Source organism: Anopheles ziemanni, chromosome 2 (assembly GCF_943734765.1).
Source record: "Anopheles ziemanni chromosome 2, idAnoZiCoDA_A2_x.2, whole genome shotgun sequence".
Classification (NCBI taxonomy): domain Eukaryota; kingdom Metazoa; phylum Arthropoda; class Insecta; order Diptera; family Culicidae; genus Anopheles; species Anopheles ziemanni.
In genome coordinates, this window is record NC_080705.1 from 47,987,662 (window position 1) to 48,009,720 (window position 22,059).

The following is a 22,059-nucleotide window of genomic DNA, read 5'->3' on the forward strand; positions in this document are numbered from 1 at the left end:
GATCGACATGGATGAGGTGGTCAAACGTGTAAGTGAATCGTCGGCGATCAATGGTGCTGGAGACGATCTGATGCGTACACGTACACGACGGTGGCGGTAAGCATGGACCGAAATCGTTCATGTCTGAGGAGGCAATGGTGATCAAGGAGCAGGAGGATACGGTGTAAGATGCGGTGGTGAAGAATATCACCTCTTCGATCACTTCCGTCTACTTGGTGACATACAGGACGCGATCGGTACGCTAACGTTCGCTAAGTCGTAAGAAAAACTCGTCGCTCAGCAGCAGCAGCGAGGAGAATGTTTCCTCTCAATAATCGGGTAGGTCGGTGATGAAAGATGTTACTTTCACAAAGCGTAGTGAAAAGTTGGATAGCAGCGCTGGAAACAGTGTCGAGTCGCCGGGTGTGAAGTACGCTGAAGAAAATGACGCAGATAACCTCTTGTGCCTTGTAACGAGCAGTTTGTGGCTAGGTCAGACTGCATTAGCTAAACCATGCTCGCATCGTAGTTTGCGCTTGCATTCTCGAGATGGGTATTTAGGCTGGACTGATCGATCTTACTTGTCCTGCGGCACCGATAGAACGTAGCCCAATTGCCCTCTTGCATACGATACGAGTGGAAAAAGTATTCTATGAAGCTACACGACGGAGTGATTTCGCTGCACTGTCATGGTACTCCTGCACAGCATCAGCAATGACTGGACTGAAATGTCCCACCTGCGTCTCGGTCTGCGAATAACATATTTCCACATCTCTCTCGATTCAGCCGTTTGCACTGTACCAAAAACAACATTGTGGTTCGAAGATAAACAGAGATGCGACTCTAATTTTCTCGATCAGAAGGCGGATTAAACAGCGAGTGGATCAGCAGTATGAAAGCCAACAACACGTTTACCCAGGGCCAAGCAAGATTGTGATGAGGCAGTTTATCGACTATGGCAAGTTTATTGATTTATTTGCGTTATCGCTTCAGCACTCGATAATTTTTATTTGGAAAGTGTTATTTGCAACCGTCCAGCAGGTTTCAACAACAAAGGCCGGAAGGTTTCTGCATTGCTCGTATTGACCGTGGTGGAGCGTTTGCTGCTTGTAGAGGCTATGATTTCGGAAACGAGACAGGACATACAAGCCAAAATAATGCTGGAAAGCCAGGGTAGGCCAATATTTCCAGTGACTGTATCGACGAGGGATGAACTTTATGCAATGATGATGCAGACGCTCTGTTCGCCGCAAGATGCAGCTAACCCTGTGATACAGGACGAGCCGCACGCTAGGAAGCAGGTTTACTCCATGGTAGCTCGATAAATGCAGTGTTTGCGATTTTGTTGCATTCGAGTTCATCGGGGAAGATTATTCTGTTTGCAAGCAAGTTAAATGTAAACAGGTAATTTTTTGTATATTTGTACTTTTCTATATTTACCTTTTCGTCTTTTTCGTTTCATGACTACGAATTGCAACTAGACGGTTTTTGGAATTGGCGAAGAAACTATTCCAGAAAAACTGCTGAGATTGTTAAAATAAATCCTCTGTTTGAATTCGAATTTATATTTTGTTTTGTTTTGATGGCTTTGAGCTGTCAGTTCCGGAGTTGGGATGGAAGGGTTCAATTTATAATAGTAAGGATCGGATCAGTGCACCCACGGTGGGTTCATTTTTCACGCACACACTTGCAATTTTGGCTTAATAAGACTGCTATTAATCTTCTATGCAGCCCCTTTCTAAGCCTGGCGAAAATTATCTAAATCGTGTTTTCTGTCACTTGGGATGGTATAAACATTGAATGTTCCAAAGATGACAGCTCGTGGTTACCTGGGATTTCATCCTATCGGTTTGAAAGCTACATGCAAACGTTGAAACGCAAGCCCCGATCAGGATAGAAGAGCTTAGAACAAGTTGTTAATGGGACAGCAGAGATAGCAGCATTTTTGTTTATTTTTTATGTTAGCACACTTTTTGTTTTATTGTTATTGAAAGAAAACATTGAATGAAACGAGTAGTTTTATTTCGTGATGGAAAAATAAAGTTAAATATATAGTTATGCTGACATCATGATGCCAACATTATGCTGACGCCAGGAAGCATACCAATGCAGCAAACCCACGGTCAACGCAACATGATCTCCCTTCATGTTGCGCCACCCCTAGCACCAGCCGCAGTACCAGCCGCAGTACCAGCCCCAATACCAGCTCCATCACCAGCTCCGGCATCTTCAGCATCAGAATTAAAAGTTAGTTAGTTACCGTCTTCTGAAGCAGATAGTTCTAATTCAAATAAACGTATAATTATATACATGAATCCTTTTAAATATTGCAGAGCTATGTACAGAATAATTTCATTGAATAAAAAAACTTATCAACTATAGAAATATACATATCTACACTAAACTTACTCCCTCAAACGGCGAGCAACAGGATTTGTTATGTCGTTATGATGCAGTCTGGCCGGCGCGTTTTTAAGTTTAGATTTAAAATGAGTAGCGATAAATGATCTATGTACACTTAAACTATTGTTACTAGCTACTTTTTCTAATAATATTAAAACATTTTTAAAGCTTTCCATTTAAGGCTCCTGTCCAGCTAAGCTGGGCTAGGCAGTTTTTCTCAAACAGTGCTTCTACGGCACCATTGAGCCGAACGCGATAGTCAACTTCACTATTTACACTGAGCAGCCAGGTTTCCATCTGACGCGCATACTCCTCGCGGTTCCCTAGAGCAGCATTGAACTGTTCCAACTCCTGCACATTTTCCAGGGGCTTAAATTCAAAAGACGATCGAACGCGAAGTGATGCTCGCGGAATACTTGCATCCAGCTAGCGGTCTAATTTTGCCAATGCAGTGCCGACACGTCATTTTCTTTAAATGCTTGTGGTGGAGGATTTGGAGCCAGCCAAATCAACGGGGGTGGTGTTGATTTGGACACTTAAAACAATTTTATGATGTGTAATCGAACGACGCTTCGATACACTTTTTTGAACCACGGGCTGTGCGGTAGAATCCGAGGAAACATTTTTTTCAGAATCCTAAAAAGAGAAACCCGTTAGATTATATTGCACTTTTGCACGGTGCTTTTTATAACCCGCCGCGGTTCAACGCGATGCATCCTGACGAAGAACGCAGAAAACCACTGATCAACTCCAAAGAAGGTATGTACACTATCATATACGAAACTTACCATTTCTCAACTTTTCACAGGCAGCTCCAATTGGTGTTAGTTTCCTTCAACTGGGCATCCAACACTGATTCTCCAACAGCACACCGCCCACACACACACGACTAAGACAGATTGACACCACATGACCAACATCCAGAAAAATAATAGTTGAAAGAAATATCGACAGAGTGAAATAAAAACACCAAGACCCAATAGAGGGAATAAACATGACGATAGAAGGAACTACAAATAGCAAGGACAAATTTGGAAGAGGAGTTTAGAACAGAGTTTTTTTTTTAATGTTTTGCGAATCGGTACAGAGTCTCTTTGCTTTTGAGGTGTTCTCACGACAAGCTCGCGAGCACACGAAAAGCGTTCGGAAAAGTTCTGATAATAACTTCCTAACTCCACAATCTGAGAAGTCTATCAGACTTCTCAGACTAGGGCTGATTTTGTGGTTTTTGTTGCTTGGGTCACTACTAAAAATCCGGCCCATACTCGCTGTGTGGAACGTGTGGCCCTTAATCGTTCGTGTGTCGCGTAACGCTGTGTGTGCACGCCCGACCGCTTGTACACTTCCCTACCAGCCATAGCTTCGGGTGGAGATAGGTAATTCAATGGGCCAGAGCGAGATGGTGATATTCTTGCCTCTTTTACACCAACGCAGAAATTCCCTCGTCCCGCCACCGCCAGAAATCTCTTCTTACCGCGCCCAACTGCTGCCGCGGCAGCCAATCCGAACTGACAAATCGAGGTTTGTGATTGGCTAGCCGAACCCTCATGTGTGAAGTCCTTAAAGCGCGCATGCGCATTGCAATACGATACGAAGTTTAAATGCCCTGCGCGAAGACCCAGCGCGAGCGATCGAATATCCAGCGCGAGGGATCGCTAAATGAAGAGCAAAAACCGAAACGCGGTGGCCATATGAATTCGCTCCGCGAGAGGTTTAAATGGCTAGAGCGGGTTGAGCGTATACCGACCCCGTTGACAGAGTCTCTTACGCTCTCTCGATTTCATCACGTCATCCCTTTCCAACACTCGAAAAAAAATTGTCTTTCTCCCTTTTCTGGGTGTTAGTTTTTGGACACGATCAGTTTTGCTCTAGTACACCAAGTGCACTCTCGGTTGCAAGTCAACTTTGAGCGAATCTGTAAAAGCAGCCAGGATTGTAAACAACACGGGAAATGTTATCCGATGTTGTTCTTCAACAAATTTAGTTATTCCACATCTTCAAAGGTAGTGTTTTGTATTGTTAAAAGTTTATTCAAGTAGTGAAGTGTGAAAGAAGTGATTGTCAGGCGGCACAAACAGCAGCTGATGTATGAATTGGACCACGGCGAAGATGAGGCTTCGAAGCAGAATGAAGGCCTTTCTGCACCACCAGGGATGGAATGGCGATCGTGGTAAAACTAACGGATAAGTATTTAAACAACTTAAGCAGTAAAATATTAATATTGTATTGTATTTGATTGTTTTAATAAATTGTCATCCTCGCGATTTTAAAAGATACCAAAAACACATGCTTTTATTTGACAAGAAAGAAATGGGGTGGGAGAAGAAACAGCAGAGAGCAAGCGAAGCGTGAGCGAGGAAGCACAGAGAGCGATGACGTCACAGCGTGCATTCTCTTCTGGCTTATACGAGGGTTGCCTTTTAAGTTTCGGGATTTGAAAAAACTGGTGATGTAATCTGTTAGTTAACAATTTTATCGTATAGTTTGACGTTTTTGAGGTTATACGTACTCAGAACGTTTTGACATACGAGCGCTATTTGTGTTGTTAAAAAAATGTTCAAAGTGTCAATGTCCGCCAAATTGTGGAATTGTGTCGTGGACATTTTCGTGCAATTATTTTTTGCAACTTTCGGTGTGAATTGACACAGCAGTAGTGCATGAATGAACTTAATTCAACTTTTGGCGATGAAGCTCCATCAATGATCAGTATTTATCGATGGTTTGGAGAATTAAATCGTGATTGGAGTTCACTCCAAGATTAATTTCGTGAAGGTCGTCCAAAATCAGTTGTCGTTCCGAAAACAATTGATGCTGTGCGTGAACGGATATGGCAAGATCGTCATGTGACTTTTTGTGAGATAGAGACAACCTTAGGTATTACTGGGACCAGCATATACTTAATATTGCATGAACATTTATCTGTCAAAAAAATTTGCTCGTGTTGGATTCCACACAATTTGTCAATCTCTCAGAAAAAGACTCGTGTCGATTGGTCCGAAGAAATGCTCGAAAAATACGATTGCGGTGCTTCAAAACTCGTCTTTAATATCGTGACAGGTGATGAGTCGTGGATTTACGTGAATGAGCCAGAAACTAAACTGCAACCGGCTGTATGGGAGTTTCAAGATGAGCCGAATCCAACCAAAGTTGTTCACGCACGAAGCACTTCCAAGCAAATGGTCGCATGTTTTTTTCGGAAAAACTGGATTTATCGCAACCAAACCTCTAGAACAACGCAGAACAGTCTATTCTGAGTGATACACAACAATTAGTTTGCCAGTTGTCTTCCAAGAAATCAAGAAATTCAACCGCCGTCGACGGATCACCCGTCACCACGACAATGCGAGCTCTCACACATCGGCTCAAACAACTGCAGTTTTGAGTACTCAAAACATCGATTTGATGAGTCATCCGCCATATAGTCCTGGATCTAGCACTAAATGACTTCTTTTAATTCCCTTACGTAAAAAACAAACTTAGAGGTCAACGTTTTTCAACACCTGAAGAAGCGAAGATCTCTCAAAAAAGGCTCGTGTCGATTGAAACTTTAGACATTTTTTTAACAACACAAATAGCGTTCGTATGTCAAAACGTTCTAAGAACGGATAACCTCAAAAATGTCAAACTATACGATAAAATTGTTAGTTGGTAGATTGCATCACTAGTTTTTCCATATCCCGAAACTTAAAAGGCAACCCTCGTACTTTGACTGTATACAAGCCAAGTAAAAGCCGAGTTAAAGCCGTTTTTTTATATGGACTTCTGTCAGCGGGGGATGCATTCCCATACAGTCCATACAAACGACTACCCACACAACACATATGCATGTAAATCGAATATCAACTTGAAATAATCATACTTCTATGCAATATGATTGAATCGTAAATGATGCAAAAATAATGCCTATACGTACAAAAGTGGAGGCGTTAACCGTACATTGTTTAAAATGTATATGTTTAGTCGTATATTTTCTAACTCGGCATCATATACGACTTACGATATACATCAGATGTACATTGCTCGTATATCTATACGTACGCATAAAGAAAATCGTATAACATTCTTAATCGGCATCATATGCAACAAAGAATATACATTGCTCGTACATTGTCTATGCATAATGCGATTCCGATTCGAAATATACTAATATGAGATTCAATTTATTCAACTTAATACGACTTCGTGTTGTGTGGGTACGCAGTAGATATATAGTTATGTGAAACACAAGAAGGCAATGCGCCACGCGCGAACTAGCGGCCACAACGCCACGCGCGAGCCAGCGGCCACAACACCACGCGCGAGCAACTGGACACCAGCATGGAATCGTGGGAACGGACGCTTCCGGACACCAGCAGCCAGACGCATCGTCAGCGCAATCGGCGCGGCCAACGTAGCCGTACTATTTCCAATAAAGCAGTCTTCAGTCTTTAGTCGTCCAAGCTCGGACCAACATCGTAAAATAAAAAGTTCATTTTTTAAAAAATCCGAAAGGAAAGTTATCCTATAACTGGCGCAGCCGTACGGGCCTTTTCGCTGTGGAATCATCCGGTTAAACACCATCTCCCGACACGAGGACGATTAGTGGCGGTTCCCGACGTTTGAATATCAATTCAGAGAAAAGGACTCAGATCTACTCTTCAAAATTACCAACCGAAGCTGGACATCGACTGGACTCAACCCAACACGTGGAACCCAGGTACCAATCGAATTTTCGATTAAACACGAAAGGTGAGTTAGTAAGTTTTAAGTGTAGTGAGTGAAGTGATTGAAACTCTATCACAAAACGCTTAAACATACAAGTGCATAACTAGTGAAAAAGAAGAAAAATACGTATTGTCCAACGCGTGACAATCGTGTGGAAAAAAGTTGCCTATGCCAAAATTTTCCCCTTTTCCAAAAGTGACAGCACGCACCTTTACTACTATGGAGGAACACAATTACCAAGCGGTATGTGACTCCATCCGACAATTGGAAGCACGCATTAGTGCTCTCCAATCGGAAAACAACGCGCTGAAGTTGCAGAGCCAAAGCCAATTGGCTAGCTCGCTCTTTCGCATTCCCGATCCAATTAGGATCATACCTTCATTTGATGGTAACAAAAAACAGTTGACAGCATGGTTAACTACTGTTCGTAGGACACTGAGCCTATTTACGAACAACACAACCCCACCTGAATTGCTTGCTATTTACGAGCAAACAATAATCAACAAAATCGAAGGCAGGGCACGTGACACAATTTGTGTGAACGGGAATCCCTCAACCTTTGAGGAGGCGGCTGAAATTTTACAGTCAGTGTATGGCGATAGGAACACCATTGCCACTTACCAAACGCAACTCTGGTCTATGAAGATGAACGAGTCGCTGAACATTCATTATAAAAAAGTAAAGGAAATTATGATTAGCATGAAGTCGGTCGCAAGAGAGAACGACTTATATGCCAAACATTGGCAGGCTATAAATCACTTCCTTGAACAGGAATGCTTAGCCGCATTCATTAATGGACTGAGCAAGCCCTACTTTGGTTATGCACAAACCGCACAACCAAACGACTTGGAATCAGCATATGCATTTTTGTGCAGATTCCAAAACGCTGAAAAAACAAAAACCCAAACTCAGGCCGTATTTGAACAAAACCAATCCGGAAAAGCATTCAATAACAAAAAAGACAAAACTTCGGAGAAAAAATTTAACTCATACTCTCCAAAACCGCAATCAGATAGACAAAAGCCAACCCCCATGGATATTGACCCTACCCTCAGGGTAAGCAATAGAAACAAAATTTTCGCACACACAACCAATAACGATGAAGACTCAGATTCAGCTGAGGAAGTCGAACAAGAAACCCCAGAACAGGAGGAAGTAAATTTTCAAATCTTAAGTCACGAAAACTTTCCGATTTAGCGACAAATGGCTTACCCTATCTTTGCCAAACAATAGAAGGAAAAACTGCAAAAATCCTTATTGACAGTGGTTCAAACAAAAATTTCATATCTCCAGAACTTGTGCCATCGACCTTAAGAAAAAAGTGCCCAATAACCACAGTTACAAACAGCAAAGGAAAACATAAAATCAACGAATGTTACTACTCTGACATATTTGGTAAAAAGAATGTGAAATTTTACGTTTTTAAGTTTCATAAGTTCTTCGATGGAATCCTCGGATACGAAACTCTATCAAGTTTGCAATGTCACATTGACACACGTGAACACAAACTAATCTTTCCAAACAATACAGTACCATTATCCATAAAACATTTAGGACTTCCAGATGTAACTCTGAACGCTCATACCGTACAAAAAGTTAAAATTCCGGTAACTCATAAAAACGGTGACGTCTTCCTGGAAAAAAAGATCAAAATCCTAGACTCTGAAATTTCACCTGGTCTTTATAAATCTCAAAACGGATTTATTACAGCACTTGTAACCAATTTTGGCAATGAAGTCAAATTTGTATGGACACGTCCTGCTGAAGTTCAACCAATTTCAGACACAATCGAATTAAATTGTAGCATTTCAAACGAAACCGAAACAAGTTCGATTCCTATTAAAACAATAGAAACACTGATTCGCACAGAACATCTGAATTCGGAGGAAAAAACCAAACTTTTACAGATCTTGCAGAAAAACTCTCAAATAATACACAATGAAAAAAATAAACTTTCATGCACATCCTCTATTAAACATTGTATTAACACAACAGATGAAATCCCTATCCACACAAAAACATACAGATATCCCTACGTTCATAGGCAAGAAGTTGAGAAACAAATTAACGAAATGCTTGCCCAAGGAATAATTCAGCACTCAATTTCTCCTTGGACATCCCCAATTTGGATAGTTCCAAAAAAATCAGATGCTAGCAAAAAACAAAAATGGCGGATTGTAATTGATTACCGCAAATTAAATGACAAAACCATAGATGACAAATACCCTATTCCAAATATAGAAGAAATTTTGGATAGACTTGGCCGTAGTTGTTATTTTACAACTCTTGATCTAAAATCAGGCTTCCATCAGATCGAAGTAGAACCAAAAGATCGTCCAAAAACCGCTTTTAGCACAGAAAAAGGACATTTCGAATTTATTCGGATGCCTTTTGGGTTAAAAAATGCTCCATCTACCTTCCAAAGAGCAATGAATAGTATTCTGAACGAGCTCATTGGTAAATGCTGTCTTGTTTATCTAGACGACATCATAATTTTCGGAAGTTCATTACAGCAACACATGGAAAACCTTAACAAAGTCTTGACAAAACTCGCAAAAGCCAATTTAAAAATTCAACTTGACAAATGTGAATTTTTAAAAAAGGATTGTGAATTTTTGGGTCACATCGTAACCCAAGACGGTATCAAACCTAATCCTAACAAAATAGAAAAAATATTAGATTGGCCAATTCCGAAAACCACCAAACAAATAAAAGGATTTCTTGGAATTCTCGGATACTACCGTAAGTTCATTAAAGATTTTGCCAAACTAACAAAACCACTAACAAAATGTTTAAAAAAAGATGCTAAAATAATTCATACCGAAGAATTTATTTCATGTTTTAGTGAATGCAAGCAGCTTCTTACATCCGACCCGATATTGAAATATCCGGACTTCAACAACAAATTTATACTGGAAACAGACGCCAGCGACTTTGCATTAGGCGCAGTACTTTCTCAAAAGTTTGAAGATAACAAAGAGCACCCAATAGCCTACGCATCTCGTACATTAAACGACACTGAATGTAAGTATTCGGCTACAGAAAAAGAGTTACTCGCAATAATTTTTGCAATCAAACACTTCAGACCATACCTATTTGGAAAAAAATTTGAAATTCGTACAGATCATAAACCACTGGTTTGGTTGAGACAAAAAAAAGATTTGAACAGTAAATTACTGCGATGAAAACTCGAACTAGAAGCATTTGAATTTGATATAAAATATAAAAAAGGAACCCTTAACAATAATGCAGATGCCCTATCAAGAATCGAAATTAACGCTAACACTAATAGCAATGACATGACTCAGCATTCGGCTGACACTGACGATAATGAGTACATTCCTGCAACTGAAAGACCATTAAATGTATTCAAAAACCAAATAATTCTTGAGACAAGCAACGAGGACAGTACGACAGCCTCTACACTTTTCACAAACTATCATCGAGTAGTTATTAAACGACACGTTTTTACCCCAGCAATCCTAATAAACATCCTGAAAGAATATACATCCACTAGATGTGCAAATGGAATCAATTGCTCAGAAAAAATATTAGCGACTCTACAGATTGTGTACAAAAACTATTTCTCAAGAGTGAAATCATTCAGAATATTTTGGACCCCAAAAACGATCACTGATATTACCGACGAAATAGAGCAGAATCAAATCATTCAAGTGCAACATGAAGCAAACCATCGAGGCATCGTTGAAACATCCAAACACATTGCAAGATCGTATTTTTTCCCTAATATCAAGTCCAAAGTGACCAAATTCATTAACTTGTGTAAATTGTGCTTGAGGTCAAAATATGAACGACATCCATACAAACAAAAATATAAATTCACGGAAACTCCCACAAAACCATTGCAAATAGTGCATATGGACATGTTCATCATACATGATAAAAATTATCTAACTTTTTGCGACAAGTTTTCTAGATTAGCAATGGCTATACCAACTAAAACACGTAACACGGTACATATTTTGAAATCACTCACAAGGTTTATAGCAGCTCTTGGAAAACCGAATCTTTTAGTAATGGATAACGAACCAACATTCACTTCAACAGTGATACGTTCATTTTTAGAAGAAAACACGATAGAATACCATTACACAAGTGTAGGACAATCTTCTTCAAACGGAACTGTTGAAATAGTGCATAGAACGCTTAGAGAACTTCATAACATTCTCTCCAATAAGGAAACAACTAAAAATTATCCAGAATCTACCAAAATGAATTTAGCCGTAGCCATTTACAACGATTCGATTCACTCCCAGATCAATATGACTCCTAGAGAGTTATTCTATGGAATAAAATATGATACACCAATCTCAGAAAACATTGAAGAGAGAATTGCTCAAAAAGAAAAACTCTACAATGAAATATATCAAAAATCCATAGGAACAAAACAACAAACCCTCAACAGGCTAAACAAAAACAGAGAAGAATATGAAATATTCGAAGAAAACGATACAGTTTATGAAAAGAAACGTAATAACTTGAAACACCAAGAACGGTACAAAGAAACAAAGGTTAAAGAAAATAAGGAAACAAATATCATCGATCAAAACCAGAGAAAGCTCCACAAAACAAAGCTAAAAAGAAAACGAAAAAAATAAAAAATACTTTCAAATTTTCTTTCTTTACAGCATCTAAACATTATGATAAAATTTTTTATTTTTTTCTTATTAGCAATAAGCAAGCTAAAAGCTACTAACTATAAAGAAATTACCAACGATAACGGAATAATCGTTACTAAGTTAGGTTTAGTAAGGATTCGAGCTGGATACACTCGATTAATACATAAAATTGATTTGAAAATAATTGAAACAAATCTTGATTACATAGAAACAACAGCTAATTCTATAAAGCCAATCGAACATCATCTAGGTAGAACACTTAAATACAAACTGCAACATGCAAGAAATCAACTAAGTGGTCTTAAGCCAATAAGACAGAAAAGAGGTCTTATAGACGCACTAGGAACAGCTATTAAATTCATAGCAGGAAATCCAGACAGTGATGACTTGAAAAATATTCAGGAACATCTTTTCCTTATTGAACAAAAAGAAAATGGACTCATAACCAACAGTAATAGACAGTATAAAATAAACTCAATTTTTGAGGAAAAATTAAACAACATAACAAAAACACTACATAAAGTCACGCAAAATATTCTACAAGTTTCGAAAACACCAAGTGATTTGGAAGTTGTTAGCATGATTTTCGAAGTAGATGAAATTATTCAAATACTAAGAATAATAGGAGAACAGATCGAATTTGCAAAATTAAACATTGTTCACAAGGACCTCTTTACTCTAGGAGAAAAAGAAAAATTGTACAATTTGTTAAAAAATCAGATGATCAGCATGAACCAGCTTGACGAAGTCTTCAAATACTGCAGCGGGAACATCGCCTTCTCCAATAATCAAGCCGTCATGTTAGTCAAGATACCCATGCTTGAAAAAGAAACGTTCGAACTCCTAGAACTCCATACTCTGAACAGAAACGGAAGTAAAATCGACACACATGTCCAATATGTTGCAAAGAACGCTAACCGCATATTCATACAAAATAACATATGCGAAATATGCGAACCAACTTGGCCAGTTGAAGACCAATGTATCTTCAACATCCTAGTTCACAAAACCCCAATATGCCCTATAAAAACTGCACTTCAAAAGTGGGCAGCCAAAGAAATCCTTCCAGGGATAATTTTACTGGATACACAGAGGCCAATAACGGTATACGACTCATGTGGTGTTGCAAAGAATATCAGCACACCAACAATCATAGAAGCAGAGAACTGCACAATTCAGCTAAAGAACCTCACATTCAACAGCAGAGCAATAATCACACACGAATACCTAATCCCAACCTACGGAAAATACCCGAAGAAAGCAGCGGAATCCGAAGAAGACGTTGTGTTGATTAAAATAAACAACCTAGAGAAACTAGCTGAGCAACACTTCAACAAAAATCAGAAACACACAATCATAACAGCAACAAGTGCAATTTTGCTGTTAGCTGCAATTTTGGCATACTCGTGTACCACATTCTGGAAGAACAGGAAAAATTCCCATCAATTGGATCGAGGCGCTCCAATCTTAAGGGGGGGGAAGTTATGTGAAACACAAGAAGGCAATGCGCCACGCGCGAACTAGCGGCCACAACGCCACGCGCGAGCCAGCGGCCACAACACCACGCGCGAGCAACTGGACACCAGCATGGAATCGTGGGAACGGACGCTTCCGGACACCAGCAGCCAGACGCATCGTCAGCGCAATCGGCGCGGCCAACGTAGCCGTACTATTTCCAATAAAGCAGTCTTCAGTCTTTAGTCGTCCAAGCTCGGACCAACATCGTAAAATAAAAAGTTCATTTTTTAAAAAATCCGAAAGGAAAGTTATCCTATAACTATATATTAGGCCTTTAGCACACCGTTCTCAACAAAGAGCGACGGTCTTGCGGTAGGTGCGCAGAGACCGGAGTGGAAACAACGCGGTTCAAGTCCGCGTAAGGCCGCTAATAGACGGCGCGCGTCCGACGCGTCCGCGTCCCGAATGTTAACGAACATCAGTCAAAATGGGGTCTAATTGACGTTTAACGAATTGTCATTTACCCGCGTGGGACGCGCATCGTCTAGGTGACCACCCGCCATTTTGAACGCGGGTCGTCAACTTAACCGTTGCCCGTTCAACCGTCTACCCGGGTAGTTTTTGGAATTTTGTTTTCAAATAACTATTTCTATCGTACTGCTAAAGAATAATTTTTTTTCCAAGGAATTTAAATAATTTTAATTTGCGTTTTTTGGTTGGCGCACCTCAAACGTCCATCTGTTGCCGAGTAGTTCATACATTTTGACGTCGGATCGATTTGAAATTTTCAGTGAAGATACTTGAGGGTATTTTCCAAATCATTGTTTAACTTTTACAATTTTAAAAACTCATTAAGTATATTAATTTGAGGTTCCAACAAATTTCACCTTTTACATCTACAACCATTTATCTGTGTAGTTCATGCTTTTTACATAGAAGTTTGCCTTTTATGTATTTTAACACTGATATGTTTGCACTTAGATTCTCAACTACTCGAAATTGTTTGAAAAGTTGCAAAAAATAATGTACAAATTAATAAACTTTCAGTCGCTTCATGCTTCAACTGGAAACACTTTTTTTCGTTATTTTATTCTTTTTTCGTCGGGAATGTTGTTCCTAGTAATTCTTGTATTTGTCTGTTCTGTTTTTATCTATTCTAAGGATCGAGTTTTTCCATAACTCTCACTTTTACTTAGCTTTTTTGTACCTCGAATCACATACATAGTCGAATAGAAGCGTATTAATAAACGTGTTTTTGGCGCACATTTTCTGAACAAATTGATGTGTAGCATACTTGTATTTAATATAAGATTAAGATTTTAGGACTAGGCATAATTGCTTGAATTAAAGGATTCGTGTTTCCGCATGAAACTATTCTATTTGAGCATTTAACAACATTGAATTTCTACATCATTTTTGAAAAAAAATTGAAAAATTTCCGGAAATTTCAAGTAGTTAAGATTCAATGATCAAAGATACGCATACTGAAATACAGAAAATGAAAACTCCTATCAAAAATGTTGGAGCTACACAGGTTTGGGTTATAGATGTGAAAGGTGAAATTTTTTGGAACCTCAAATTAATATACTTAATGAATTTATAAAATTAAAAAAATTAAACAATATTTTAGAAAACACCCTCAAGTATCTTCACTAAAAATTTCAAATCGATCCGACGTCTAGAAAAAAAAGTTATTTGGTCTGAAGTACAGGAAAACGGAATCTCCCATACAAAATGTATGGACTACCCGGGTAGTCCGGTTGAACGTCTACGTACGTAACTTTGGTTGAACGGATGATGGTTAAAGAAACTTTATTTTAGGTATTTAAGAAGAAAAACTCATTCTTACTTAGCGTTGCAGGTGTAATGTGTGTTTTCATACAACATCCACTCAACGAATTAACTATAACGGAACATTTATATTGAAACGTCAATGGACGCGCTAGCGCGTGGAACGCAGAGTTGCTTGCTCGAAGCAACTCTGCGTCCAGGCAGGCGCGTCCGCTAGCGCGTGCCGAAAGTGTCCTAAAAGATGTCAGTTTGACAGAGTGTAGATCACATTCGGGACACGGGCGCGTGGGACGCGCGCCGTCTATTTTCGGCCTAACAGCTCGTGACATGAGAATGTGTAGAAGGAAGAGAAGAGAAAAAGGGCAAAGGCCCCGAAAGGGGCTTCCATTTTTCGTTTTTGTCGTGGCAACTTCGGTTTTTATCTTCGGCTTTTGCTGCATATTACCAGAATATGCACACGAGTATGCGTTAAATATACAGCGTCGGCCCCATACCGCTTCGTTCCATGGGTTGTTTCGTTTCTTTTCCGTCTTGCCGTTCTGTTCGGTGAACTGTTGGATGGAAAACAAACAGAAATTGTTTGCCAAGTTCAATAAATGTATGAAATAAAACTAAAATATCTCTTCAAAACTCAATAGGTGTGTAAAAACCCACAGCAGAGAGTTCCAACTGATGATGATTTGTCCGCGCTTTTCACACATTTCAGTGTCTCGACAAGGAGAAAGAAGCGGCTTAAAATGAACATCAATGCGTTCTACGTGTTTTCACTGGCCATGACGGAGTGGTGATGCACATCATACATCGAAGGAGCCTGCTACGGTCCGTGGTCGTTGTTTGCCAGCACGAACCAGAGAAGGGGTCAGACGATTTCTAGATGTTTCGTCTGATCGCCTTCCGAACCGGACGATAATTTATTATTATTATCGATATATCGATAACAATAAAACAAACAAAAATATTTTCCTGCATGAAAATAATTATTATGGGAAAGAAAAGATATCCTGAACTCAGCTCATATAATCTACCACGAATGCGTATACGTTTTTTGCGCGAATAGTATGAAAAGAATTGTTTTTCCCTTCTTTTCAGAAGTCGGTTTACGCCTAGATTGCAGAGGAAATCTGCTGCAAAAAGGGGTAAAAGAATTCTGAAAAGAAGAGCGGGCAGTTCTGAAGAGAATACTTTTTTTTTCTTCCGTTCAGCGATTCAGATTCATTAATTTTGTTGAAAGATTCATACAGATTCATAATTCTGAATCTGAAATACACAACTCTAGTTAATTCTCATCACACCCCAACTGGCGAACACTTTACACTTTTTCACTCGACTGTTCTAGCGCTGGATTGGGTCCCAACTGACGGCGACATGCAACATTGCCCCGTTTCCACAGATTCCTACCCCCGCGAGTCCAGAACTGTCAGCTTTCTCTTGCACACTTTGTCTTCCTTCTCGTTCTAATGATGAATTGGTGTGCTAGGGGAGAAGTCACATCTGCCCTTTCACATCTTCCCTTTCAGTCTGACTCATTACAATAGCGGAGCCGATCGTGTAGCATTCCCACACTGCACAGCAACCCGAATGTGTGTTGGTGCACTTTATGTCGGTCAATCATGTAGAGAATAAAAAAGGTCGTCTGTATGAATGCCATCAAGCACCAACTGTCAATCGCGACGCGATGAAGTTTTCAGTCTTCGAAACATCCAGCGCCTGAACAGTCGAGTGAAAAAATGTAAAGTGTTGTACCTTCCGCAAAAGTGTGTTGAATTTTCAATGTTCATGGCGCCTAAACGGAAACTAATAGGATCCATCAACAAGTCGAGAACAGTGTCAGCTCATGTGCGATCTGGTCCGGGAAACGGATGAGGAGTTCGATCGACCACGAATGCGTTGGCCGGATCTTAGAATCGGTAAGTAAACAAAGTGGTAGTGCAAAATCATAACCATTTATAACAGCGATTCACTAATTCTATTCCTTGGTTTGTTTCGTTCAATAGAAATAACACCGGAGGAAGAAGCCGCCCTTGGGAGAGCAGAATGCTGAAGAAGCTGAGGAATTCGACGAAAAATAAAAATTTCCGCGTTGGCGGCTCGAGCAGAATACAACACCGTCTTATCCGTCTCATTTGACATCCGAAATGGATTATATCCCAGGTGACAAAATTGACGGTTATTTTTGAAAAATGCAGTGAAATTGCCCTAAATCCCACCGATGTTTGAATGTATGGGTGCGGAATTTCGTATCGCCGTGTACATACACGGACTGATGAATGTCCCAGGTGACAAAATTGACGGTTATTTTTGAAAAATGCAGTGAAATTGCCCTAAATCCCACCGATGTTTGAATGTATGGGTGCGGAATTTCGTATCGCCGTGTACATACACGGACTGATGAATGTTTTCTTCTTGAACATTTTTCTAAGCTGGCTGTGCATCAGTTTGGAGCTGTCATTGGTGTTTTCATTTGGTAATGCGACTGTGCATCGTGCGGACTTGTTCAGCGTAAATAAAAGATGATAATCTTTATTAATCAAACATGTTTTCACGGAATAACAAGAAAAGCGGTAAGAGAAGCCTTTTTCCGGAAACATATTTAGCATTATCATCAACGTCGGTCGAATGTAGGTGTTCAATGAAAAAACGTCAACAAACCAGAGGTTTGTATCAAAACTTGTTGACACGGCGGGAGTGAATAAATCACAACCGTTGAAGGAAGTTTTGTTTAAAATGTTCCATCTCTTGAACTTCATATTCGATACAGGGTTTTTGGAGAAGTAGAACTTCGCACAACGAACTTGGTGGCTTCGGGAATTCTCTACAAACTCGCAACAAACAAGGAGAATGTGCTGATGAACGATGTGATCGCCATCGTCAGTTCGCTGCTGCAATAGTGCAACCAGCGGATATTCGACGAAAAGGTGCCGATAGCTTTCGAATTGCTGATCGAAGCGATTCAAAACGAGATGTCCCTGGGTAACATAAAGCTACTGCATAAGCTGCTGCGGAATCGGGTGTTTAACTTCCAATATCTGGGTGAAATTCTGGGCACATACAATACATCAGTACGATTATCAAGGACGATCGGAAGTATAGTTGGCGTCACGTCAGTAGATGTTGGACGTGGTATAGGAGAATTTCGCGATAGGTACGACACTTCCGCCGCAAGATACCATAATGGTACTGTAGTCACTGTTGACAAACGTGAAGTGTTACATCCGAAAAGAGTTTAACATTGAAAAGGTTCGTAAGATTCAGGGGACAAGCATATTCATTTTCCTATTTTTCTCGTTTTGGATTTTATTCGGGCTCACCCTTACCACCACAACGAAGCACGAGGCTACGGTTGATGACACTTTGGCGCCGAGGAAGCTGATCAAGTTCATTACCGATATGCTAAACACGAAGCGAAATTCGAGCAAAAAAATGCTGTCCTGCGATTCTACGATCCATCACTTGAGTGCCACAACCTTTAATCGGGGTTGTTTTCCTTCACGCTGCCGTTCGAGCTGGAGCCGCACGTTATTTTGGGTTTGCGGGATCTCGACCTTGGGTCCGACACCGAGATGGGATATGCCGGGGCACTCTGTTTGATTTATCACACCAATCTGGCCAAACTGTCACTGAAGCTTGAAAATGCGCGACGGTTGATGACCAACACTTTTACCAAACCGAAAGCTCCGCAGATGATCGCGAAACAGATTGGCTGGCAGGAGTCGATTGCTCGATTGTTGAACAAAAAGCGGATGGAAAACCGCGTCCACGGAGGCGCGAGGGAGCAAAAGCAGGGTAATATTTTGATCGACATGGATGAGGTGGTCAAACGTGAAAGTGAATCGTCGGTGATCAATGGTGCTGGCGACGATCTGATGCGTACACGTACACGACGGTGGCGGTAAGCATGGACCTAAATCGTTCATGTCTGAGGAGGCTGTGATCGAGGAGCAGGAGGATACGGTGTAAGATGCGGTGGTGAAGAATATCACCTCTTCGATCACTTCCGTCTACTTGGTGACATACAGGACGCGATCGGTTCGCTAACGCTCTGTTACGAGGATGCTGCCAGTCGTAAGAAAAACTCGTCGCTCAGCAGCAGCAGGGAGGAGAATGTTTCCTCTCAATAATCGGGTAAGTCGGTGATGAAAGATGTTACTTTCACAAAGCGTAGTGAAAAGTTGGATAGCAGCGCTGGAAACAGTGTCGAGTCGCCGGGTGTGAAGTACGCTGAAGAAAATGACGCAAATAACCTCTTGTGCCTTGTAACGAGCAGTCTGTGGCTAGGTCAGACTGCATTAGCTTAGCCATGCTCGCATCGTAGTTTGCGCTTGCATTCTCGAGATGGGTATTCAGGCTGCACTGATCGATCTTACTTGTCCTGCGGCACCGATAGAACGTAGCCCAATTGCCCTCTGGCATACGATCCAGTGGAAAAAGTGTTCTATGAAGCTACACGACGGAGTGATTTCGCTGCACTGTCATGGTACTCCTGCAGAGCATCAGCAATAACTGGACTGAAATGACCCACCTGCGTCTCGGTCTGCGAATAACATATTTCCACATCTCTCTCGATTCAGCCGTTTGCACTGTACCAAAAACAACATTGTGGTTTGAAGATAAACAGGGATGCGACTCTAATTTTCTCGATCAGAAGGCGGATTAAACAGCGAGTGGATCAACAGTATGAAAGCCAACAACACGTTTACCCAGGGCCAAGCAAGATTGTGATGAGGCAGTTTATCGATTATGGTAAGTTTATTGATTAATTTGCGTTATCGCTTCAGCACTCGATAATTTTTATTTGGAAAGTGTTATTTGCAACCGTCCAGCAGGTTTCAACAACAAAGGCCGGAAGGTTTCTGCATTGCTCGTATTGACCGTGGTGGAGCGTTTGCTGCTTGTAGAGGCTATGATTTCGGAAACGAGACAGGACATACAAGCCAAAATAATGCTGGAAAGCCAGGGTAGGCCAATATTTCCAGTGACTGTATCGACGAGGGATGAACTTTATGCAATGATGATGCAGACGCTCTGTTCGCCGCAAGATGCAGCTGACCCTGTGATACAGGACGAGCAGCAAGCTAGGAAGCAGGTTTACTCCATGGTAGCTCGATACATGCAGTGTTTGCGATTTTGTTGCATTCGAGTTCGTCGGGGAAGATTATCCTGTTTGCAAGCAAGGTAAATGTGAACAGGTAATTTTTTGTATATTTGTACTTTTCTATATTTACCTTTTCGTCTTTTTTGTTTCATGACTACAAATTGCAACTAGACGGTTTTTGGAACATGCGAAGAAACTATTCCAGAAAAACTGCTGAGATTGTTAAAATAAATCCTTTGTTTGAATTCGAATTTATATTTTGTTTTAATTTGATGGCTTTGAGCTGTCAGTTCTGGAGTTGGGATGGAAGGGTTCAATTTATAATAGTAAGGATCGGATCAGTGCACCCACGGTGGGTTCATTTTTCACGCACACACTTGCAATTTCGGCTTAATAAGACTGCTATTAATCTTCTATGCAGCCCCTTTCTAAGCCTGGCGAAAATTATCTAAATCGTGTTTTCTGTCACTTGGGATAGTTGTGTGCGTGCCATTATGGTGAAATAGCACGCACACATTCGTAACCTCTGTTTGGCACTAACACCACCACAAAATAACCGATTGAATGTTGCATCCCCACCCCTTTTTCGGTGCAACACTTTGTCTCGTTATGGAGATCGAAAATTAACAAACGAGATGATAACGATATGATAACGAGACAAAATTCGCCAGTTGGGACACGTATGCAATGCAAAATCTACTAAGTGTATCTGTGCCAAACTTGGCTGGAGTGTAGTTATTTTTTTTTTCTTTCTAATGCCCTCCTTCCGTTTCCCCCTTCAGAATACCTATGCCTTAAAAAGATGAAAAATAATAATTCAACAATTATGGAATGGATTTTTACAACATTTGGTACACATACTATTTTAACATGTAGCCATATTGTGATAATATTTCATTCATTTGGAAGGGGCAAGGGGGACTACCATCCTACCCCCTGGCTCAACAATGGTTACAATGCAATATGCGTATCATTTTCAAACTATTTTGGGTCACTAAATCGAATGGTTTGTGTGCTCAATCTCATCTCTCCTACGTAGCAAATATTCTCAATCACACAAAATCGGTCTAATCAATTCAATCAAACACAATTATAAAAAAGCCAATTTTTCAAGTGTGAAATGTCCAACATTTATATGCTTCCTTCCTGCCTACAACTTTCTATCACCTGAACGATAGAAAATATCTAAAAATTTATGATGATATCCTCCTTACGACAGATGCGACGGATTAAAAAAAGACACTGTTTAACACCGCAAATATCGCGGGGTGATGGTAGAAGTGCTCTTAAATAATTGTCGAGTCCTGGTCCAACTGTGATTTAGGCACAGTTTTTTTTCATACTTGCTTTAATAGATTAATTTTAATTGCTTGCGCAAAGCTGGAAGCATAGTTAGGTAATGAATACAAAATGTATATTTACATGGTTTCATCGACTAAAGGTAATACTAACATTTTCAGCACATAGCAAAATTTAAGATTGTTAAACTAAAAACTGATACTGAATGCAAACACTCTTCAGTTTGAAATTGATTTCTACCCGGATGAAATCGGGTTAATCAGCTAGTTAAAATTACAAAAATAAGTTAACATTATTCAAAATTTCTTATTGAAAAGTACTGCAATTAACCATTCCGACGACGCACGCTTGATAATTGCAAAGGAGTTTAGTCACACCTCGTTGAAGCCACACTACGAGGCTCCAGAGAGGCCACTATTACCAATCTGGTAGTTGAGTGGATTCCGCTTGATTCTTCGAGTGCACCGAAGCTTGAAATAACCGTTTGCAATGCGGCGTGCAATTGTGACTATTAAATCCATAATTTGCATTGACAGATTATCTTAAAAACTTTGATTTTGAGGAGAACAAGAACTTACGAGTGTTGTGTTTTTTATTATGCCTTGCAATGACTCCAGTATGAAACAATCTAATTTCAAATACAACTGCAGCCAAGTCAAAGAAATCTAACAATGAAGAACAACCTTGTGCCTA